The sequence below is a fragment of the Thalassophryne amazonica genome, chromosome 4, assembly GCF_902500255.1.
Source record: "Thalassophryne amazonica chromosome 4, fThaAma1.1, whole genome shotgun sequence".
Classification (NCBI taxonomy): Eukaryota; Metazoa; Chordata; class Actinopteri; order Batrachoidiformes; family Batrachoididae; genus Thalassophryne; species Thalassophryne amazonica.
The window spans coordinates 51,436,732-51,462,826 of NC_047106.1; the positions used below are offsets into that span (position 1 = coordinate 51,436,732).

General features: G+C 41.1%; 1 long non-coding RNA gene across 1 annotated transcript; it reads left to right on the plus strand.

Moving 5' to 3' along the window:
* The first annotated feature begins 5,809 nt into the window (after window positions 1–5,809).
* Window positions 5,810–23,482, plus strand: LOC117508216. The gene is made up of 3 exons (XR_004560014.1): window positions 5,810–5,998; window positions 7,451–7,456; window positions 23,472–23,482. It is a non-coding gene; the product is annotated as an uncharacterized LOC117508216 (long non-coding RNA).
* Window positions 23,483–26,095: the final 2,613 nt, after the last annotated feature.

Here is a 26,095-nt window from a genome sequence, read left to right on the forward strand (position 1 = left end):
CGGAGCCAGCAGCATGACGTTGACAGTGATATCCGGGTACGTTGTCATGCTGTTGGCTGGTACATTACCACCACCTAGTGGTCCAAATGCGACATAATTAGGGAGTGATAGTTCAGAAAACCTGATCAAGAAGTAAAATTATCCAAGATAATTCACCATTTTGATGACATCTTAGACTTTCAAACAGAAAGTATGTTATCCTGAAATTCATAGATTCGTAATTTAAATAAATTGTGCCATGGTGTTGCAGTGGTACTGATATGGTAACCCAACAAATGCCAAGTTCCTGAAAAACCGACAGACAAAAGATAACTTTTGCAAAGTTCAGTTGTATGTTTCCTCAAAAAGTAAAATACAGTGGTGTGTAAAAAATCATTATAAATCATTGGTTCTTTGGATCAATAATTTCAATATCACATAGCAGACAAACAGTGATACTTGAGAAGTGAAATGAAGTTTATAGGATTTACAGAAAATGTGCAGTAATTCTTTAAACAAATATCAGCAGGTTCTTGAACATTGTTCTCAAGAATCTGCTGATATTGAGTGGAATCCATGTGATCCTCAACTTTAACAAGATTCCCAGTACCTGCAATGGCCACATAGCCTCACAGCATGATTGGAACCACCTCCAAATTTTACTGTAAGTAGCAAGTGTTTTTCTTGGAATGCTGTGTTCTTTTTCAGCCATGCATACCGTCCCTTGTTATGTCCAAATAACTCAATTTTAGTTTCATCAGTCCACAGAACCTTATTCCAAAATGAAGCTGGCTTGTCCAAATGTGCTTTAGCATACCTCAAGTGACTCTGTTTGTGGCATGTACGCAGAAAAGGCTTCCTCTGCATTACAGCATCATACAGCATGTCTTTGTGCAAAGTGCGCTGTATAGTTGAACGATGCACGGAGATACTATCTGCAGCAACATCATGTTGTAGGTCTTTGGAGCAGGTCTGTGGGTTGGCTGTGACTGTTCTCACCATCCTTTGCTTCAGCCTATCTGAGATTTTCTTGGTCTGCCACTTTGGGCCTTAACTAGTACTGTGCCTGCGGTCTTCCATTTTCTCACTATGTTCCTCACAGTGGAAACTGACAGCTGAAATCTCTGAGATAGCTTTTTGTATCCTTCCCCTAAACCATGATGTTGAACAATCTTTGTTTTCAGGTCATTTGAGGGTTGTTTAGAGGCTCCCATGTTGCCACTGATTAGAAGCAATGCAAAGAGGGGAAACATTTGCAAATGGCCACCTTAAATACCCTTTCTTATGATTGGATTCATCTGTGTAAGGAGGTCAAGGGTCAATGAGCTTATCAAACCAGTTTTGTGTTATAATAATTAGTGCTGAATATATTCAAATCAATAAAATGACAATGGTGCCCAAATTTATGCACCCGCCTAATTTTGTTTAAATAATTATTGGATACTTTCTGTAAATAGTAACTTTTCAACATTTCACTCCCCAAATATCCGTGTGTTCATCTGCTATGATATATTTAACTGAAATTTCTGATCCAAACAACCAATGATTTATGAAGGACAATCATGAAAATTATCAGGGGTGCCCAAACTTTTTCATACAACTGTATATTCATCAATGTTATTTACTTGTGTAATGAATTTCTTTAAATTAAATTTAATACTGGCCAGAAATAGATACAGCATATACATTCTTGCATCTGCAGGATGGAGCCAAAATGAAACAATCAAGATGTGCTTCTAGTGTAGAGCTTTATCTTTAATTCAAAAGGGTTTATGTCATTCTCTGAGTGACTGTGCAAGAAGGAGACCAGTGATGGAAGCCACCAACAAACCCCTGACAATTCTGAAGGTGTTATTGGCAATTCTGTGAGACTGTTACGTTCATTATAGTTTTCAGTGGTCCAGCTGTGATCTTGTCATCCCAGAGACTTCTTATTTGCAATAGAGTGAAAAAATAATGGACAAGCCATAATTCTCTGGGACACCTAGATCCCAGCAGGACCATTGAAAGCAGTAATGAATGTGACAGCCATATGGAACTGCACTCATCAGCTTCTGTGACTGGACAAACTGTGCAGAGTGTAACTTTTGTCTGTTGCATCACCATTTATATAGCTTCACGGTGGAGTGGAACAGAGGAAGGGTTTTATTCAGAAGAAGTCGTGAAATTTCAACAACAGCTTGCGAGAAACCACTAGGTTGAGAGGAGACTAGATTTTATCCGATTTCTTGAATGCCTTCTTTACTATAACACTGAGTACAGTTGTATTTTCCAGTTTTGTGATTTTGGTACAAACTCAGTAACATACCTTTATTGGATTAAATTTTTGTCTAAATTTATACTTACTATATGCTTAGCAGTACTGTTCAAAGCTTGCAGGGACAGGATGTTGGGTTGGTTTGTGGAAACTAACAGCTTAGGTGTTTTTGTTGGTGAGAAAAGGTTTACTGACCTTGACTGTGCAGACAAAGCCGTGACCTTTGTGGAATCACTGGACACTGAGTACAGCACATAGGAAGCTGAGTGAGGAGTCAGAGTGTCTGAGTTCGCAATGGTCCTGGATTAAAACTGAGATGCAGGCCGTCGACTTGCTGGATTTGGCCATCAGAAGAGTATCTGTATGCTGTGATGAAGTCAAACTTCAAGTTTAGTTTATTTGTATAGTGCCAAATCACAACGTAAGTGGCCTCAAGGTGCCTCACAAGGGTAAGATTAGACCTTACCCTCCCCCTTAGCAAGCACATAGACAACAACGGTAAGGAGAAACTCCCTAGGGTGTACAGGGAGAGAACTTGTGGAGACATTCAGTTATCTCGGCAGTGACGTTCATGCTTCTGGGTCCTCAGCCTTTGAGATCGAGAGATACCTGAGAAGAGCTCATGTAGTCATGAGGTCAGTGAACAAAGATGTTTGGTGATGCTGATGTCTTTGCAGGAGAATGAAGGTCCAAGACTATAGGGTCCCTTTGCTTCCTCTCTTACTCTGTGCTTGTGGATGGTAATCAGTCACCTAAGATGATAACGGGACAAGTTTGGTTCGGGACAAGTTTGGCTCCAGGTCTCTTCAGAGGATCCTTGTGTACCACTACAATGGGTTTGTGTCAAACAAGTGGTTACTTAGGGAGGCTCAGAAGGGAAGTGTTACTTGTAGTGTGAGGGAAGTTCAGCTACAACATTTTGGTCAAGTGGCACGTTTCTTTGCGTATGATCCATAGACTATATATACTGAACAAAGCCTTTGTGATGTCAGTCGTAGGTTTTCTGTAGAGAACTGGAACAGCCAAAATGTCTGGGCTATGTTGTGGGTGGTACCAAGTTCACAGCAGCTGAATGATGAACTCATTAATGCATAAAGGGGTGGAGCGTGGGTGGCTTTATGTGTGTGACAAAAGATGCCTGAACACACCCCTCCCTTAGAGTTCAAGCCACCTAACCTGGGTTTGGGTGTTGTTTAAATCATATTTCTCCAAATGGTTTACTTTGTTGAGGACCTTAAAAGTTGTAAGCTGTGTATTTTCTCAGTAGTCATACATTAAGTGGACCGAATGGGTGAACCTACGGACAGCTGCTAAAAAGTGCTAACACTGTTAGCATACAACATTAAATCCAATGAGAATTTGACTCACTGCAAATACTGCAACAGAGATGTCTTTGATGATACATTAGGACTTTCACAAGACAACAAGCTGTATTATTCCAGGTGTTTGTAGTATGATACTCAAAAACGACACCCACAGTCTCCACAACAGCTGCATCGAGCAGATGTACCAGCTTACTCTGCGTTGTGCTCGGGAAGCAAACTCACGGTTTCCAGCATGGAAGGCAGATGCTCTGTCCAATTGCCTAAAATCCAGATTTTCTGACCATTCTGAGTGGCCAGAAAATCCTTTAGCTGTCAGGGGAGTGAGGCCTATTGAATACCATATGCACAGTGACTCCTGCTGACTTCCATCACACAAACAGTGAGCTAAAGATGGGAGGAGGAACTACTGGCCTCAGCTGCTGTCACTCAACGTGACCACGCCCACACATTTACAGAACTTTATTCGAAACTTTAATGTTTCCCATAATCCTCCTGCACTTCTCGAATGCACTGTGGCACCAGCAGAGTTATGGCATTTAACAGCAATGTAAACAATGGGTAGTGAGAATGTGGATGGTGTCAATTCAGCGAGTTCATGAGCAATTATGATGATGACACATTCTCTCATGTTTAGAGGGTTATCTCGAAAAGGTGGAGCACCTGTGATGGACTTCTACCGTGCCCTGATGTTGTCTTGTTGTCCATACTTCACGAGGTGTGTTTACATTGTGCACTCAAAAGGTGTTGCAGACTGAACGGTCTGCCCCTAAAAATTGGTCCGCTCCACTGTGCATGCGTCATTTCTGACCTCAGCAGCTCGTCTGAGACAGATTCTCTTAACCCAAAGCGATCAAATGGATTAATGGGATTATTAACCATCAGATGATAAAGGTAAAACCTCTTAAATCATTCTAAAGTCAGTTTTAAGCAGAAACGAGGTGATACTTGGTGACGCTTTGAAATGACAGACACACAGTGAACGCAACAGCTAGCAGCCTGTGTAGCTGTGGTGCTCTGATCGCTTCCTCCGTCTTTTATTATGAAATAATGCTGAATTTATGTGGAAATGATTGTTGTACAAAAGCTTCAGATATCTGTCACTGAGATAGATGATGACTGGAGTGTAGTTTGAAGCAGAAAGGAGGCGATAATCAGTGAACCATGGCTAATGATGCATACGCAGTGAAGGCAGGGGGGACTGATTTTTAAAGGGGACCATTCGGTCTGTCACACGGAACTCTGCTGAAACCGACCTCTTGCGTGAGTCATGGACCGCGAGACGGCACGAGATTCACAACTGCGAAACAGCGAATGGATTAAAATGTCTTAAACTGAGAAGTTAGAAAAAATCCCCCCGTACAGCTGTCATTGACTATGTTTACATGCAGCCAATAACCCTTTCATAACCCTTTCATAACCGGAATATTAGCAATAACCCGGTTGCGCACGGCCATGTAAACACCCGCAAAAACCTGAATATGCTCATATTCCAGCTTTTAAAAACCCGAATATGACCCCTGGGTTACTCCTTTTCTAACCTGAATATCAGGTCATATAAATGCGTATTGGGATATCCCCATAGAAAGGAACATTATTTTGTGTTCTGCGCATGTCCTATCCGCAAGGAATCTTGGTCTTTTGAGTACGGCAACTACTTGTATGCGGCGCACGCAACCCACCGGACACCACAGAAGAGGTAAACAAGCAAGGGGAAATCCAGATGCGGCAGCACAGCATCACACTTTTGGAGCGAGGAAGAAACTGAGTACTTCATTAGTATCGTGAAAGACATGAATATAATGTTTTTTATTGACAGTAGAAAGTACCGAGATAGTGACATTCACAAGAAGGTGGCTGAAAAGTTACGCGAAGCAGGATTTGCACGAACGCCAGACCAAATCAAGCACCGGTGGAAGACGTGCGTCGCTGTTTAGATGGGGATATTCCAAATGATACCAATGACCATGTATACAGGAGTAACTCTGTCTGCTTAAGCATGTAAACGGGTTATTCCTAATGATTCAGAAACCGGAATATTGACCTTAACCCGAATATTAATGGCATGTAAACGTAGCCAATGAGAAGGAAACTATCTACGGTGTATCCGGAAAGTATTCACAGCGCTCCACCTTTTCCACATTTTGTTATGTTGCAGTCTTATTCCAAAATGGATGAAATTCTTTTTCTTTTCTTCACAATTCTATACACAATGCACCATATTGACAATGTGAAAAAAGAGATTTATTTTTTTATTTTATTTATTTATTTGAATAGGGACAATGCACATTAATGAACATCAGTATAAAAACAAATGTAAATATGCCGGATTATAGCTACAAAGCTAGTTTTCATCCGTAGTCCCTAGGCAGGCAAATACATAAGAAAGAAAATATAATATATGAAATAAACAACACAAGGGAATGTTAAAAGTCTAGTGGTCACATGACTGGTTTGTTTTCAGCCATAGTTTGAGTTGAGCTCTAAACCTGATCAATGTAGGGCTCTCCCGTATGTGCAGAGGAAGACTGTTCCAGATGTTAGTGGCCCTCACAGAGAGAGTGTTCTGTCCAAAAGTTGTTCTCCTGTGGGGGACCTCACAGTCTCCTCTGGAGGAGGCCCTGGTTCTCAGGCCACTTGAAATCTTAGGTTTAAACAAGGGACACTGGAGGTGGGGCTAGTCCATGTAGCGCTTTATAAATGAAGCATACATACTTAAAATGTATAAAATTTTCAAAATTGAAAAGATTGTACTTATTTAAAATATTACATACATGAAAAGAATTAGGTTTTCAGTCAAAAACTTTAAGAGATTTTTTTGTACAGTGATTCAATTAATTTCAAATTGGTAACTGTGGTGAGAGACCAACTTGTGATGCAATATTCAATATGAGATAAAATCATTGAATGGAGAAGCATTCTGGCAGCACCAAGTGTTAGAAAAGACCTGATTTGTTTAAAATTTTTAAGGTTAAATTTGACAGTATTGGCAAGTTTTTTAATATGATTTTTGAAGGACAAAGTGGAATCAAGTATCACGCCGAGGTACTTGAATTCTGTGACAAGTTGTAATTCTTCTCCTCTCAAGAATACTCCGGAACCTTTTATTTCTTTTGATTGCTTTGAGAACATCAAACAGACCGTTTTTTTGGAATTGAGAAGCAAACATGATTTAAAAAGCCAGTCATTTACTTGCTCCATGGCTGAGGTCAGAATAGAAGCTGCCTCTTTAATGCTCCTTGCATGAGTATAAATTACAGCATCATCTGCATACATTTGGAAATTCACGTTATTACATATTTTGGGAAGATAATTTATGTACAGGGAGAATAACAGAGGACCAAGTATTGATCCTTGCGGCACACCAACAGAGACATCCAAGACCGATGATTTTACACTGTTAATTTGTACACATTGTTTTCTTGAGGATAAATATGATTTAAGCCACTGAATTGCCTCTGGCAAAAAATTGAAGTCTGTTAATTTTGTTAGAATTTCATGGTTAACAGTGTCGAAAGCCTTTTTAAGGTCAAGGAACACTGCACCAACACAAGGATATATATCCAATTTACTTTTCACCTTTTCTATAAAGAAGCTGTTTGCTGATTCAGTGGAGTGGTTTGCTCTGAACCCATAGCATGTAGATTAAAGGGACTATAATTTAAATGTTCATTTATAATATTTGCTACCCATCTCTCAACAACCTTGGAAATGACTGGAAGTATACAGATTGGTCGATAATTGGATATATTTGAACTGTCACCAGATTTAAAGATTGGGGTGACTGTGGCCAGTTTCCAGGACGATGGGACAACTCTCTGTTTAAGTGATAAATTAACTATGTGTGTTATTGGTGCAATAAGGGACTCTTTGCATAATTTTAGGAGATGAGTATCTAGTCCATGAATGTCTTCAGCTTTCAAATTTTTTAGTGAACCATTAATTTTGGACACTTCCAGCCCTGTTATTTCACGTAAATTAAAAACAGGCTGTGTGAGATCAATGGACTTTGGTTTGAGATCAGGAGATGGAAATAATTATTTCCCTCACAGAATTGAGGAAATAATTATTAAATTCATTTGTCAATAGATCTGGATCAGTCACAGCAATATTGTTCATTTTTAACTCAATTTCTTGTTTTGTTTTTTTTTATCCTTCCCCATTAATTTATTTAAACTTTGCCAGATCTTTTTGGAATTTCCATTTGCTTCAGAAATTATATTCATGAAAAAAGTTGCTTTAACCTTTCGCATAATGTGAGTAACCTTATTTCTTAGTGAGGTAAATGTATTCCTGTCTGTGATGAGATGGGATTTAATATATTTTTTTAGTTGCTCATCTCTGTCTCTCATCCATTTCTTACATTCATCATTTATCCATGGTAATAGATTTCTCTTTCTTTTGTTGTGGCTTCCCCTTTTGGTAAAATTTAACATTACTTTGTTAATTTTCTTGTGAAACAGGCAGCTGCTATTTTCAACATCTTTACTTTGAGTGATTTCATTCCAATCACAACTTTGCAGAGCTGCCACAAGATTTGGTAGTATTTTTTTTGGGAATTATTGTTTTAGGTAAGACTTTTGCATTTGGCCTATATGAATCATCAAAATGTTTTTGTGTAAGTTTTCTTGAGAAGAAGATGGCATTATGGTCAGACAACCCAGTCACGTAATTAAACGTTTTGATAATTCATTCATTCAGATCACATGTACATGTGATGTACATAAGAAGGGCCTTAGTCAGGGAGGTGACTAAGAATCCGATGGTCACTCTGTCAGAGCGCCATCATTCCTCTGTGGAGACACGAGAACCTCTCAGAAAGACAACCGTCTCTGCAGTAATCCATCAATCAGGCCTGTATGATAGAGTGACCAGACAGAAGCCACTCCTTAGTAAAAGGCACATGGCAGCCCACCTGGAGTTTGCCAAAAGGCACCTGAAGGACTCTCAGACTGTGAGAAACAAAATTCTCTGATCTGATGAGACAAAGACTGAACTCTTTGGTGTGAATGCCAGGCATCATGTTTGGAAACCAGGCACCATCCGTACAGTGAAGCATGGTGGTGGCAGCATCATGCTGTGGGGATGTTTTTCATCAGCAGGAACTGGGAGACTAGTCAGGATTGAGGGAACGATGAATGCAGCAATGTACAGAGACATCCTGGATGAAAACCTGCTCCAGAGCGCTCTTGACCTCAGACTGGAGTGACGATTCATCTTTCAGCAGGACAATGACCCCAAGGACACAGCCAAGATATCAAAGGAGTGGCTTCAGGACAACTCTGTGAATGTCCTTGAGTGGCCCAGCCAGAGCCCAGACCTGAATCTGATTGAAGATCTCTGGAGAGATCTGAAGATGGCTGTGCACCAACACTTCCATTCAAGCTGATGGAGCTTGAGAGGTGTTGCAAAGAGGAATGGACGAAACTGCCCAAAGATAGGTGTACCAAGCTTGTGGCTTCATATTCAAGAAGACTTGAGGCTGTAATTGCTGCCAAAGGTGTATCAACAAAGTATTGAGCAAAGGGTGTGAATATATACACTAAACAAAAATACAAATGCAACATTTTTGGTTTTACTTCCATTTTTCATGAGCTGAAGTCAAAGATCTAAAACATTTTCTATACAGTATACACAAAATACCTATTTCTCTCAAATCTGTGTAAGTGAGCACTTCTCCTTTGCTGAGATAATCCATCCCACCTCACAGGTGTGGCATATCAAGATGGTGATTAGACAGCATGATTATTGTACAGGTGTGCCTGAGGCTGGCCACAATAAAAGGTCACTTTGGAATGTGCAGTTTTGCTTTATGGGGGGGTCAGAAAACCAGCCAGTATCTGGTGTGATCACCATTTACCTCACACAGTGCAACACATCACCTTCGCATAGAGTTGATCAGCAACCAGGTGCGAGCATTTGCCCACTCAAGTCAGTTAAGATGACAAACTGCACTCAGGTCAAGACCATGATGAGGATGACAAGCACATGCAGAAATTCTTTGGTTCTACAAACTGATTGTTGCAGCAGCTGTCCAGGTGGCTGGTCTCAGATGATCTTGGATGTAAACATGCTGGATGTGGAGGTCCTGGGCTGGTGTGGTTACATGTGGTCTGTGGTTGTGAGGCCAGTTGGATGTACTGCTAAATTCTCTGAAATGCCTTTGGAGACGGCTTATGGTAGAGAACTGAACATTCAGTTCACGAGCAACAGCTCTGGTGGACATTCCTGCAGCATGCCAATTGCATTCTCCCCCAAAACCTGTCATATCTGTGGCATTGTGTTGTGTGATAAAACTGAACATTAGAGTGGCCTTTTATTGTGGCCAGCCTAAGGCACACCTGCGCAAAAATCATGCTGTCTAATCAGCATCTTGATATGCCACACCTGTGAGGTAGGATGGACTATCTCAGCATAGGAAAAGCTCTCACTCACAGATTTAGACGGATTTGTGAACAGTATTTGAGAGAAATAGGTCTTTTGTGTATGTAGAAAATGCTTAAGATCTTTGAGTTCAGCTCGTGAAAAATGGGAGCAAAAACAAAAGTGTTCAGTTTATGTACACGTGATTTCTTATTTTTAATAAACTTGAAAAAATAAAAAATTAACTTTTTCATGTTGTCATTGTGGGGTGTTGTGAGTAGAATATTCAGGGAAAAAGTTAATTTATTCAATTTTGGAATAAGGTTGTAACATAACAAAATGTGGAAAAAGTGAAGCACTGTGAATACTTTCTGGATTCACTATATAGAGACCAAATCCGTTTTTTTTGTACCAACCTGTAAACATGTTTATTTCTGCTCTAAAGTTGGACATTTTAACATGGGAAAGTGCTCTGTTTTGGAGCCACCCTCAAGAGGCCAGTCAAGGTACTGCACTTCTGTGTAGGCTTCATTTCACATGGTGTCAGGTTGATGCTTGGTGTGATCCAGCACAGAGGTTTAATTAATTTTAATTTAATTTATTTTCATTTATATAGCGCCAAATCACAACAAAGTTGCCTCAAGGCGCTTCACACAAATAAGGTCTAACCTTACCAAGCAAGCACACAGGTGGTAAGGAAAAACTCCCTCTAATGATTTGAGGAAGGTGTTGTGTGGGCTGCTGAAGAGGAGGTACTGCTGGCCCACCACCAGAAGGCGCCCTGCCTGAAGTGCGGGCTTCAGGCACGAGAGGGCGCAGCCGCCTCCAGGGAGCAGCCGGGAGTGGCAGGTGCCACTCATCATCATCAACCCAATAAAAACCGGACAGCATCTCCACCTCGCTGCCGAGATATCGTCTTACCTTCAGGTAAAATTCTCAGGCATTGTTGTGCCAGATGCACGTAATCTCTCTTGAACTGTTTGCAGGTTTCCGTATTCACGCTACTTGTAGCTGGAGGCTGGGTTCGCAGATGGTGGAGGAGTGACGCACTTCACTCCTCACTCCGAACTTCAATAAGTAGGAATACAGACTCTGCATAAACTGTGTACTTGTTTCGGAGGTGGAGGTGTTTTTTCCCCACCCGATAACGGAGAGACTGTTGCTGACTGTTTTACTGGGTGTGTACACACACACCCACCATTAACTGTTTCTGCCTCCTGCCAGCAGTACCAGGTCTGACAGCTGGAGATGGTGGCCACCTGGGGATTCGGGACTTGGCGGCTCCAGTGTGCTCCAGATCCGTTGGCGGTGGAAATTGTGTGGGACCCGGCTCTTCTCTGGACAGACGTCTTCTATCCTTGAGCCTGCCCACACGTCACCTTTATATATTGACTGAATTCAAAGTCTGTGATTGTCTGTATTTCGTTGTGCACATTCACAACAGTAAATTGTTATCTTTTTGGCTCATTCATTGTCCGTTCATTTACGCCCCCTGTTGTGGGTCCGTGTCACTACACTTTCCCAACAGAAGGAACCTCAAGTAGACCAGATTCAAAGGGGTGACCCTCTGCTTGGGCCATGCTATCGACACAATTGACAAAACGAATATACATGAAATTTTGGAACTCCGTGTTGGTGTCCAGGACGGGAGGCTTGCAGAAGAAGACACCACTGCCATTTCTGGATGGAGCTACACCTCAAACAGAGAGAAAAAACAGAATCAGGCATCAGAAAGACAACAAATACAGTATAATTTGTCAGCATTAAGCAATAAAAAAACCAGAAGAAATACTAAGGTGATCGGTGGCCACTAGCCCTATGCTTCACTAAAAGACCCAGAATTTAGATAAAGTTGAGGCCGTGGCCCAGTCTCTTTACTAAGGGCCCCTTCACACGCAAAGTTTGGATGAAGTGCACACTTAGTGCGCATGATGCAGGACTTGTGTGCAAACCATATAATGTCGCCCCTGTCTCCAGCACCTTGTGCACCTGTTGCTACAACTATTTTCGCACCCAGCGCTTGAAAGACCTAGTGTGCACTCTGCAAACCCATCACACCCTCTCGAGGTAGGTGCCGGCCAAATTCCAGGTGACATACACAAACATCTAACACTGCTTGCATGGCACTTAGAAAATGTGTGGCCAGTCGCACTCTTGGCATGACAACAGACTGCAGACAATCACTTTTGTACTCGCAGAGAAATTTGTCTAAGTCCCACACAAGTGTACCTTTGGTGTGTGCACTGAACTGACAGGAGGTGTGTCCATCCCTCTGAAGCGGGTGTGGAAATCTGTGGATCTGGACATTCCAGCTGGACACCACATACTGTGTTTGGATGGACATGGACAAACAATAAATGTGTTTTTGTATAGTGTGATTTAAATTTTTTTGTAATACTTCCATATCCTTCCTGATATGAGGCAGATTCCTGCAGCTTTCAAAGAACAGCTCTGTAGCTCAGTGGTAAAGTCTCTAACTGGAAATCAGAGCTTTTGGATGGTGCGGGTTCGCATCCAGTGGGTTGTATGACTTTTTTTTTTCCACATAAGTGGCGCGATGTCGTCCCACAATTGGAAACCCCTAATGCTGGACTGCAGTAAATCAGAAAATAGAACACTGCAGTAGTCCAATCTAGAGGAAACAAATGCATGAATCAGGGTCTCAGCATCAGCCATAGAAAGGACGGGATGAATCTTTTGCTGGTGGAAGAAAGCAGTCCTTATAGTATTTCTAATGTGGAAGTCAAAGGACAATGTAGGATCAAAAATTACCCCAAGGTTCCTCACTTTATCAGTGTGATGTATGACACACAAGCCTAGGCTAAGCGTTAGCTGGTCAAATTGATGCAGATGTCTCACTGGACCAAGAACCATCATTTCAGTCTTACCAGAGTTTTAAAATAGCAAATTACTAGAAAACCAACTTTTCACTGATGCAAGGCAATCTTCTAAGGATTTTATGTGGATGAGATTACCAGCAGTTATTGGCATGTATAACTGAGCATCATCAGCATAGCAATGAAAGGTAATCCCAAAACACCGCATTATGTGCCCAAGGGGTGCTATATAAAAGGAGAAAAGCAGGGGGCCTAAGATGAACCCCTGTGGAACCCCAAATTTCATGTCACTAAGGTTAGAGGTAGTGTTATTGTACAAAACTCAGTGAGAACGACTGGTCAGGTATGATGTCAACCATGCAAGGGCACTCCCAGTAATCCCAAAATGATTCTCCAGCCTATCAAGTAAAATATGATGATTCACGGTATCAAACGCAGAACTAAGCTCTAACAACACCAGAACCGTAGTGGTGTCTGAATCCATTGCAAGCAGAAGATCATTCACTACTTTAGTGAGAGCTGTCTCTGTGGAGTGATCTTTCCTAAAAGCAGACTGCAGTGGCTCAAAGACCTTATTCTCAGTAAGGTGATCCACGAGCTGCTGTGAAACCACCTTTTCCAGAATTTTAGAGCAAAATGATAGATTTCATATGGGCCTAAAGTTTTTCAATATACTAGGGTCAAGATTAGATTTCTTAAGTAATGGTTTAATCACTGCAGATTTGAAACATTTAGGAACAGATCCAGAGGATAATGACAGATTAATCATTTCCAGCACAGTCGGCCCAAGAGTGGGCCACAGGTCCTTAAACAGTTTTGTTGGTATAAGATCAAATAAGCAGGTTGTGTTTTTTGTAGACATTACGAGGTTCATCAGCACGCTTGGTGAGATACTATCAAATTCCGTAAATGTAGGTAAAACATCAGTAATGGCGCCCACCTCAATAGCAGGGTGTAGTGGCTGGGTTAAGGCATGCTGGGATATGTTTAACCTAATGTCATCTATTTTCTTCTCGAAGTAATCCAAGAAACCTTGTGCTGTAATAGGAGAGCGACTTACAGGTGGTTGTCCATGCATTAGTGTTGCCACCGTGTCGAACAACAACTTTGAGTTATGTTTGTTTTTGATGATCAAATCAGAGTAATAGGTCCGCTTTGTAGCCAGTAGTGCATGCTTATAGTCTAAGCTAGCATCACACCATGCAAGGTGGAATACTTCTAATTTTGAACTACGCCATTTCTGTTCTAAACCTCTAGCTTTATGCTTGAGGTCACACAAGTGATCATTGAATCAAGGTAACTGTGTTTTGTGGGGGTGTGGTTTTAATAAAGGTGGCACAATCATGTTGAGTGTACTTTTGAGCGTTGAGTTTAAACTGTCCACAAGACTATCTACTGATTGGTCATTTTCCAAATGTGAAGCTAATATATCAGGCAGTCTAACTTTGAGTTCAGTTGTAGTTGAGGAGTTGATGCGTTGTTGCAGTGATAAATAAGGTTGTTGTTCCACTAAACACGGCAGCAAAATTGTAAACCTAATAAGTGAGTGATCAGAGACTGATGCAAGAGGCATGATGTCAATATCTGTGACAGCAATACCACGTGTGACAATCAAATCCAGGGTATTTCCACTAATGTGCATCGAATCCTGAATGCATTGCTGGAATCCTAATGCATCCATAATTTCCACAAATGATTTGCAGAGTGGATCAGAAGCCTTATTTATATGAATGTTGAAGTCACGATAATCAGCATGTTATCTGTGTTGCGACTCATTAGTCTTGCAGCAGAAGAATTACTCACATACATGGCATCGACATGCACACAGTTGAACAAGCCAGACAGACGAGCAGAGGTACATTGCAACTGGTTTATTTGTCACACCTTGGATGGCCAGTGACATGTTTACAGCACCACACAGTAGCCACAGGAGTAATGGCCCTTTTATAGTCTAATACAGGGGTAGGCAACCTGTTCCAGAAAGAGCCATGAGGGTGCAGGTTTTCTTTGCAGCCACTGACTCCACCAGGTGATTTTACTGATTAATATCACTTTGAGCAGATGGAATCAGTTAATCAGTGAAATCACCTGGTGGAGTCAGTGGCTGCAAAGAAAACCTGCACCCTCATGGCTCTTTCTGGAACAGGTTGCCTACCCCTGGTCTAATACATCACAATCTGCACTAGTTGACAAGTTAGAGATGAACTCACCAAATTCATCTAAGAATTCAGAGTATGGGCCAGGGGGCCTATATACAGTGATAAAGTAATACAGCTGATTTTTATTCTTCTGACCTTGGTAATACATAGCATCATGGGCAGAGCGGAGAATCAGATGTTCAACTGAATTATATTTGTGACCCCCAACAGCTAATAGACTAAACCTAGGTTTATAAATAAGAGCAACATCCCCACCTCAACACTGTGGTCCTCAGTGTTGAGAACCACAGTGGCTGGAGAAGACCAAGGACATCCTGCCTGGGTGGTTGCCATCCAGGACCCAGGCCAGTTCCATGGTTTTGTAAGATTTTGACTTTCTGTATAACTTTTGCAAATTAAATTAAATATCTGATCTCACAGGAAGGATATTTCTTTTACACCCAATAGTTATTGTAAAATTAAATGCATTTCCATAATTTTGTTCAGTTTAAAAAAAAAAGAGTTTGCAAAATCATCTGTTGTAATTGCTTTCAGATAACCAAAGTAGCCAGTTCACAAAATCAAAGCCATTATTTAAGTTTTTTTTTCTTTTTTTCAGCAGTGCTGCCATGTTGGAGCTGCTAGCTAATGTTCATTAAATATTTGTTAGCACAGATCTGTAAATATCACATGTCACTGAATGGCTTTCTAGAGGCGCCACTGCTGCTAACATGACACACAGACAGAAATTCCACCATTACTGCTGTGCAGTGCTGTCTGACATTCACCTGCCACTTGGCTTCCTTCCTTCCTTCCTTCCTTCCTTCCTTCCTTCCTTCCTTCCTTCCTTCCTTCCTTCCTTCCTTCCTTCCTTCCTTCATGACTTGAAAATAATGCCTTAGCATATTTGTAATATTTCATAGAAAAGTCCAAATTGATCACATTTTCCTCCATATGAAATAGCAGATATGAGCAGAGGTGATGATATTAGAAAGAGGCAAAGAGTAAGAAAGCAGATAAGGACATGCAGAGGAACAAAGATAGGAAGGATAGAATGGAAGAAGAATTTTTGAGAGGGTCTTAGTTTTTCTCCACACTCAACCAGAAGAGAAAAATGTCTGAAAGAATCAATTGTGGGCCCGCTACATACCCATCGCCCCTGATTAATGAATAATTAAAACTGCTCAGTGCAGGGCCGCCCAGCGTAGATAACACAAGATTAAACGTGGCTCCCTCAACATGCCACTGCACTGTACAGTGACGCGTTTAAACTTCCACTGAAAGATAAACTCATGAAGTTTACAATGTATTGCTAAACTTTAAGACACTCAAAAAAAATTTGTGTTCTACACCATAGTACGGAAGTACATTAAGGAAAACCAAAACTACAAGTGTCCTCAGTTCATACCTGCCTTCATCAGAGTTATAACTTTTGTTAAGTCTACCAGCACTGTGGGTGAGCTGATTCAGTATTTTGGATTAGTATCAGTCCAATATTGGTCAAAATTACTGGATCAGATTGGAGAGTGGGGGGTGGTGTGGTGTTGGCAAATCGGATGATTTGTCTTCAATTCCACATCTGAGCCACGTTTCGGGTCGCATATAGTTTTCCTTTTGGGGAGTGGAATATTTGTTTCACTGTGTGAGTTGATGTTTTGTAAGATGGCTCGGTTAGCAACCTGCATCCAAGCTAAATTTTGTTGTTTTGTGTTCTGCATGTTTGGGTTGGCTTTTTTTTTTTTTTTTTTTTTGCACCGGATGCCCCAGGGTATATAGGGAGAAGGATGTTGAAGATGATGCCACCAGGCAGGAGGAGAAGAGGGAGGCCAAAGAGGAGGTTGATGGATGTGCTGAGGGAAGACATGCAGGTGGTTGGAGTGACTGAGGAAGATACAGAGGACAGGGTGAAATGGAAACGATTGATCTGCTGTGGCGACCCCTAACGGGAACAACCGAAAGAAGAAGAAGAACAAATTAGTTGTTTTAAGACAGGGAAAAGGTATCAGACTGGTATTAGTATCGGACGATACTGAAGGTTCCAGTGTTGGACATGAAAAAGTGGTGTTGTGCCAACTCTAATTAGCATGCTTGATTCACAAACAGAAGGTGCTTGGTTCATGGCCACCTGTGCCCCCTCCATTCCTAACAAACATCTGGAAGAGCTATCGGCGAAGAACTGCTGTAGCGCCCCTAAACAAAACAAGAGCAGCCAATAGAAATCAAGTATGCAACAAAGCAATCTCTCAAAGAAAGAATTTAAAGGAACATTTTTGAGGCAGATCTCGATCCAAAGACCACTGTCTGTGAAGAGACAGACGCCAGCTTCACCCCTCTGCTGACAGCTTCTAGAGGTAATAATAGCTAAAAAAACAAAACAAAACAAGGAATTTACAAATTCTTAATCAGTTCTATACAAAATGAGATATTAAATCAAACTTGTACAACTGACATCCTGATTGAAAAAAATGCGCACTGGTTTCACATATTGTATGGAAACGGCGTGGGCGTTTATAAGCTTTTGCTTCTACCCATACCCTTTAGGTCACACAGGTTCACTGTTAAATTGTCCTATTTATGAGGTTTTTTTTTTTGTTCTTGTTGAGTCTGTGTGACAAATTCATTCATTCACATATCTCTCCCACTATATATTGTTATAGTCATTATTATTATAATGACAGATGAAGCACAAGCAAATAATCCAAGGTGGATCTCTCTTGATCATATGTAAGGTCAGGCTGCAGTGAGACGAGGTCCTGGCCATTATAAAGTTGTTTGTCATGTCCTGATGATGATGGTGGGAGAAGTGATGGCTGATGTCTCACTCTTTTTCTCATGAGATGAGCTGAGAGAGTGTCTAAGGTGAGAGACGTCAGGAGGTGCTCTCTGTTGAGTAGACGGTGAGTTGGCTTTGATGGAGGCATGTTGCTGCGTAGAGTATTTATGTTTTGCTGTCAGGCTTTATGTGCCACCACCACTCAGGTGTTACAACTATCAACAGTTTGGTCATGTTGCGGCTGCATGCGGGAGCAGACGCCGCTTTGGCAGCTGTGGAAGAAAGAATGATTATGTGCAGAAGATGCATCGCTGAAGTGCTGCACCTGTAGAGTTGGCACTGATTGTGAAGTCAGCAGAGAAATATCTGGGTACTGGTGTGAGTCGGGAAGCGATGAAGGGTGCACTGTGCGAGTGGACGCCTGCTCAGCAAGAGCCCCAGGGCCACAGTAGTTTTTTTGTTGTTTTGTCAGTCTGCTGCTTCACACTCCAGTCACGTTGGTGGCGGTAATGCACCAATAGGACAGGCAGTAAAATCCGCAAAAGAAGAAAAAGACACGGCGTCTCAGCCTCGGTGCTGTCCACCCCACAGACCACCTATGTGGAAAAAAAAGATAATTAACTGACATTTAAAACAATGTGGAAATAAATGTGGATACTCACCTAGTAAGTCAATCTCAAAATAATTATTTAAATCAAACAATTGTGAAATCTTTATTGTAATTATGTGTCAAGTTATTCAAAAATCTATCGACATATACAATTTATAACGTCACATATGAATGCATGCACATATGTATGTGGACATACATGCCCGTATATAGAGGAGGTTCAGGGGTTCAACCACCCCCCCCCCCCCGAGAATTCTGCTGATTTTTTTCTGCTGATTTTTTTCTGATCAGGATATCAACGTTATGTATTTTCTTTTCATTGATAATAAGCAACAAGCACTAACTGTTACACAGCTATTATCACACACCCTCAAGTTTCAATTTCCTCTCCCAGAGTAATCCCTTAAGTGATGAAAGGGGAAACTGCTAGATAAACTTTTCCCATGGGGGTTGAGAATTTTTGCTCCCTGGTCCCTATCCTCCTCTGATATCAAACAGATTAGTAGGCTTGTAAATACCCATGTAGACACACAATTACACTTGTCTGGTTTGTAAAAACATGTTTGTATGTATAAGCTGAGAAATCAAGGGAGCTTCTCCTTCCTGTTGCAAATACTGTAAAGGTACAAATATTTGCGGGGGATTTATTATGCGAATTTCGCGAGTTAGACAAGGTCGCCAAATTAAATACCGCTATTTTAATACATAACGTACATATACGTACATATTCATAATGTAAACGTGAATATTAATACCGCTAAATACGAGGTCTGTTAGAAAACTATCCGACCTTTTTATTTTTTGCAAAAACTATATGGATTTGAATCATGTGCACTTGCATCAGCCAAGCTTGAACCTTCGTGCGCATGCATGAGTTTTAGAAAAAGAGAAGTAAGAGCCGTACAGAGATGGATTCTGAGCACTTGGCACACAAACTGTACCAAAAGACAACACAAGGCATTATTAGTCTCACTGCTAAACAGAAACAGGCTTTTGTAATGGCTTATTTAAGGGTTAGAGCAACATCAAATGGCTGAAGTCTAAACAACATAGTTTCATCATGAGTGATAAAAATCACAAAAACAGGACGCTCAGAGAGCACAAAGATCCACCAAGTAACAGTTATAAAGTAAAAGGATGTTAAAGAGTGACAAAGGGAAAAACATAGAGGCTGAAGAAAGAAAATGAATTCTTTCACATCACCACCAAATTTTAACCATCATCAAAATTTAATAAACTGTTGTATGACACAAGGAGAATGTCACCACCAAACACTGTCAAAATCATTGTTAATTAGAAACTCACAGAAAGAAGGTCCTGGGATCTCTTCCCGCCTGGACCTTTGTGTGTGGAGTTTGCATGTTCTCCCCATGTTCGTGTGGGTTCACTCCGGATACTCCGGCTTTCTCCCACTTCTAAAGACATGCAGATTAGGTGAACTGGGAACTTTAAATTGACCGAAGGTGTGAATGTGTTTGTTAGTCTGTCAATATGTGGTCCTGCAATAGACTGATGTCCTGCCCAGGGTGTAACATGCCTCACACACCACCCCCTGCCCCACCGCCACCATGACCCTTAATTGCAGTAAGCCGGTATAGACAAATTAATGAATAACCTGCTTATGGAGAAAACTGACAAAACAGCTTGATTCCGTTGAGTCCATTAACCCCTTAACGCCTGAATTTATATAGCTGTATATAAAAAATGTTTTGTGTGTGTTTTTGCCTTTAAGTAGATGGTAAATAATGTTGAGATTATTAATTACACTTTTGCACAAAAAATAAATACTAATTTTGGTATTTTGGTAATAATTTACGTTATAATGTTATAATAACAATAATGGTATGTTGCAAATTTGCGACAACAGGCATACTGGTCAGTTTGGTATGTTGCATATTTGAGTCAGATATTGTAGCATATATGCGACAATAGGTATTAAGGGGTTAAATACAGACATCAGTTCTCTTCATCTGCAGTGCATCTGGAAAGTATTCACGGTACTTCCCTTTTTCCACATTTTATTTTACAGCCTTATTCTAAAATGGAGTAAATTCATTTTTTTGCTCAAAATTTTACTCATAACACCCCATAATGAGAACATGAAAAAACTGCTTTTGAAATTTTTCCAAATGTATTTATTTAAAAACAAAAACAAAACGACACGTACACGACACGTACGACGCGTACATAAGTATTCACACCCTTTGCTCAATACTTTGTCGATACACCTTTGGCAGCAATTACAACCTCAAGTCTTCAATATGATGCCACAAGCTTGGTACACCTACCTTTGGGCAGTTTTGTCCATTCCTCTTTGCAGCACCTCTCAAGCTCCATCAGGTTGAATGGAGAGCGTCAGTACACAGTCATTTTCAGATCTCTCCAGAGATGTTCAATCAGATTCAGCTCTGGGCTCTGTTTGGGCCACTCATGGATGTTCACAGAGTTGTCCTGAAGCCACTCCTTTGATATCTTGGCTGTGTGCTTAGGGTCACTGTCCTGATGAATTGTTTCTGTGTAGGCTCTCAGTTGTCCAGCTGGTTTCCATAGTAGAGAAGCTTGAATCTTCGACTGGACTGGGTTGCTTGATGCGAGGACGTTTCGCTTCAAATCGCAGAAGCTTCCTCAGCTAAAATTCTTGCTCTGGTGGTCTGACTTCTGTCTTGACTGTTGTAGAGAAGAATAATCAAGAAGTCACAAAACCTGGAGTTTTAAACCTAACCAGACCCCTCCTACCGAGAGGCAGACTGCTATAGGTCAGTGACTAAACAATAGCTCTAATTAGCACCTATTGTGCTCTAGTTAGCACCCTCCTAATGACAGGGCAGCTGTCCCTCCTAATGATGGGACGGACCCTCTCTTGATGGCTCCCTTGACGACTCTGTTGATGACGTGAATGACTCATTACTATGAACAAAAGACTGAAACTGCTTTGACCTGAGTACCCCATTGTAAACAGGAGATAAAGCGTGTCTCAGACCCCCTCCCCGGTTAAGGCTGGATTTCAAACATTTCACAAAGAATGCCTCCTTGACCCCTCTCTCAAACCATTTCTTCTCTCTGGCTAATATTTTAACTTCCTTGTCCTCAAACGTGTGGTTAGCATCTTTAAGGTGGAGATGAACTGCAGAGTGAAGTCCACTGGCGCCCTCTCTGCGGTGCTGGTATAGCCTTTTGTGTAAAGGTTGCTTAGTCTCACCTATGTAGTGTTTGTTACAGTTTTCCTGACATCTGATAGAATACACTACATTGCTCTGTTTGTAACTAGGGATCCTGTCCTTAGGGTGAAGTAATTTCTATCTCAAGGTGTTAACCGGTTTAAAGTAAACTGGGATTTTGTGCTGTCTGAAGATCCTCTGTAGTTTTTCCCCTACTCCTGCTAAATAAGGGAGAGACACTCCTCTTCTTCTTGTCTCCGTCTCCTGTCTATCTGGTCTCTTTGTTCTCTGGGACTTCTGCACTTTGTCCAGGGACCATTGTGGGTACCCACATACTGTGAGGGCTTTCCGGACAAGTTGTTGTTCTTTAGCCCTTCCCTCTGCAGTTGTGGGCACCTGTAGGGCTCTGTGTTGAAGCGTCCTGATCAACCCGAGCTTGTGTTCAAGGGGGTGGTTTGAGCCAAAGAGCAGATATTGGTCAGTGTGATCTGGTTTTCTGTAAACCCCTGTCTGGAGCTGCCTGTTCTCTCCAATCGTAACATCACAGTCCAAGAAGGCTAAATGGTTGTTTCTGGCATCCTCACGTGTGAACTTGATATTGGCGTCCACCGAGTTGATGTGTTCTGTAAAGTCCTCAACTTCCTGTTGCTTGATTTAAACCCATGTGTCATCAACATATCTGAACCAGTGACTGGGAGAGATGCCCGTGAAAGATGTCAAGGCTGTCTTTTCCACTTGCTCCATGTACAGACTGGCCACAATGGGGGATACCGGCGACCCCATTGCACAACCATGAATCTGCCTGTAGTAATTCCCCCTAAACAGGAAATATGTGGTGTTAAGACAGATCTCCAAGAGTTGGCAGATGTGGTCTGGTGTAAGTTTGGTCCTTTCAAGTAGAGACATATCCTCCAGCAGTCTCTGCCTCACAGCTGAGACGGCCTCAGCGGTGGAGATGCAGGTGAACAACGAAGTCACATCAAATGACACGATTGTTTCATCTGCCTCCAGCTGCAGGTCCTTGATCTTGTTCACAAAATCTTGTGTGTTCTCCACAAGGTGGTCTGAGTTACCCACTAGAGGAGCCAAAATCAAAGGGACCAAAATTGAAAGGAACCCAATCCAGTCGAAGATTCAAACTTCTCTACTATGTCCTGATGAAAGATGAACAGTCACCCCAGTCTGAGGTCAAGGGCGCTCTGGAGCAGGTTTTCATCTACAATGTCTCTGTACGTTGGTGCATTCATCTTTCCCTCAATCCTGACTAGTCTCCCAGTTCCTGCTGCTTAAAACATCCCCACAGTATGATGCTGCCACCACCATGCTTCACTGTCCACCATGCTTCACTGTAGGGATGGTACCTGGTTTCCACCAAACATGATGCCTGACATTCATACCAAAGAGTTCAATCTTTATCTCATCAGACCAGAGAATTTTGTTTCTCATGGAGTCCTTCAGGTGCCTTCTGGCAAATTCCAGGTGGGCTGCCATGTGCTTTTTACTAAGGAGTGGCTTCCGTCTGGCCACTCTACCATACAGGCCTGATTAGTGGATTGCTGTAGAAATGGTTGTCCTTCTGGAAGGTTCTCCTCTCTCCACAGAGGAATGCTGGAGCTCTGACAGAGTGACCATTGGGTTCTTGGTCACCTCCCTGACTAAGGCCCTTCTCCCCGATCACTCAGTTTAAACAGGCAGCCAGCTCTAGGAAGAGTCCTGGTGGATCCAAACTTCTTTCATTTACGGATGATGGAGGCTTATGTACATGTGATTTCTTTGTTTTATTATTATTATTATTATTATTGCAAAAATAAAACTAAACCTTTTTTCTCATTGTCATTATGTAGAAAAAAAAAAAATTAATCCATTTTGAAAGAAGGCTGTAACATAAGAAAATGTGAAAAAAATTGAAGCGCTGTGAATACTTTACGGATGCACCGTAATTCCATGATTCTACACAAAACAAATCTACAGCACTGTGAAAAAGTATAAAAGCTCATTTATTTATTTATTGCTTTTTTGTAGGGGTGCAGTCAGGTCTGTATGTAGTTGAAGAGTGACAGTTTTTGTAATTTTTGCCTCAAAGAAAGATTTCAGATTACAATCTCTTTAATGAAAGTGAAGCATTCTCAAACTAGAGCACCGCACTAGTTTCCAATTTCCAGTTTCCAAATTTTTACCTTGGAAAAAATTTTCAAGGTCAAAGTGCTGTTAGAAGTGGCTTTTCATAAGCTAAATTAGATGTGATCAAATGTCAGGAGTATGTATTTAGTTCATGTTATGGTTAGAGGTCCGGACGGGACGGTACAGACGATGAACTCAAATGCTGGGAGCAAGGAACAGAACTGGTTGTGAAAAAGATATTTATTTACAATAACTGGAAAAATAATAATGCCACGCTGGGGGTGCCTGCAGAGCCAACAGTCAGCCTGCTCATAGTGGTGGAAATTAGGGAGCTGCAGGTTCCTGAGCCAGTCTTGTAAGAGAACTGAAATCATGGAGTATATGGTACTAGAACTACGGCCAGGTGGGACACACAGAGCCGAGAACAGGAACTAGGAGAACGGAGGAGAGAGGAGGTGAGTGATTGCACTCGTAACCCTGAAGCCCTTAACAACAGACAGTTCACTGAAGCCTTAAAACAGGAATGTTCACAGTCTACGAAATAAGGTTTGCTGTTCAGGAATCATACACAGTTCATGAGTTTTCTTCAGAAGTCAGGTGCTTCTTGTGATGCAGTTCCAATTAAGCTGGACTTCACTTTAGAAACAATTTGGAAAGTTCTTAGTGGTTTGATATCAGAGTTCATACAGTTCTAGGAAAACAGTTATTGGAAACAGTTCTTCGTCAAGCACAGTTACAGACAGGAATAGTGTGAGAGAGGGATCTTACAGAACATGAAGGAACTTAACTGAAGTGTGGCAGAGCTATGTGCTCTGTAGCTGAGAGCTGGAGAGTTCCAACATGACATTGTGCAGATAGTCGTGGAGCCAGGAGCATAAGTGAAATGGAAGCCATGCAGGAGAATGTCTGGAAACACCAGAAAAACCAACGAGCTCTAATACGGAAATTAGAGTTGGCCAGGTTACCTTGGAACGAGCTGTGGAGAACTCAGAGGTCAGAGCGCATGGAAGCGGCAGGAAAGACGAGGTCAAGGTCATGGAAGCTTCACAATCAGGGTGCAATGCAAGAATCTGGCTTGGCTCTTGTATCATGGAAGAATCTGGCAGAGAATTATCTGAAAGCCTGGATTTAAGTAACCAGCTGCTGATGAGCCACTCATGAATGTCAGGTATGTGTCAGTGATGAACAGCGGTGTTCCTTGGCTCTGAGTGCGCCATCTGGGTGAAAAATAGACAAACAACACACAAGAGGAGAGAAAAGGAAGGGCAGAGAGGCAGCCAAAAGGCTGGCCACAACAGTTCATGCACTTAAATCGAAGTTTTTTGTGGTGTTGTCAGGTTTTTTCCAATGTTTTTTGGTTTTTGAATTCTTTTTCAGATAATTTTCACAGAACATTGCTCATCGCTGCTATGCACAATTTGTCATTGCTTTTTGGCACTTGGTTTCCGACTGATAACTGGAAGACAGACAAACCGGCATAAAACTGGAACCTCCATCCAATTTTGGTGGTGTAGGTATATCCATATCAGAAAAATGAGTGACTGAGGCACTTTTGATTGAGATATAATGCAAAATGTGCACCAAATGAGCTTTTCTATATTAAATTCAAATGTCCACAAAATCCACAATCTGGATCAGATCTGGATCAAAATTTGTCAGGTGATAGTCAGTGCCAGTCTGCACCTCACTTTCAAATATAAGAATGATTTGGGCAAGTTTGATTAAGATATAATGTAACATAAACATTAAAAGGGGTTTTCAGTGTTAAACTTAAATGGCCACAAAATCTGTAACCTGGATTGGAACCGGATCAAACTTTGTCAGGTGATAGTCAGTGCCAGTCTGCACCTCACTTTGAAATATGAGAGTGATTGGGACATGTTTGATTAAGATATAATGTAAAATATACATTAAATGGGGTTTTAAATGTTTAATTTAAATGGCCACAAAATCTGTAATCTGGTCTGGCTCAAACTTTGTCAGTTGATAAAGGATACCATCCTACATATCACTCTCAAATATGAAAGAAATTGGATCTTTTTTGACAGAGTTATGATTTTTTGGAAGATTAATTCAGTGTTATAAAGGATAGGGATTTTTCTAGTTTTCCAAGATCTTTTGTGACTTTGACCTTTGACCTATGACCTATGACACTGAATCAGTTCTTGCCTATCAGGATATGAATCCTCTGTAAAAAAAAAAAATTCATGATATATGAAAAATTGTGGGTTATAGACTGTTCACAATCAAACAAACAAACAGGGGCGCCCGACTTTGTTGGCAGAGGTAATAATGAAAACTTTATTTACTTTGTGAGATAACAGCTCAGTGTGTGACTCCACATAGATGACAAAAGGGATGATAATCAATGAATAATGAATTGATCAACATAATGTTTTTGAAAATGAAGAAAAGATATTTTTGTCCAACCATCAAAATAATTTCATTTTAAAGATAAAGCACAGTCATGGGAAATATTTATTCTTTTTTGTTTTTAATGCTTAATATTTTTCTGCACAAAATATTTAGTATTTGGA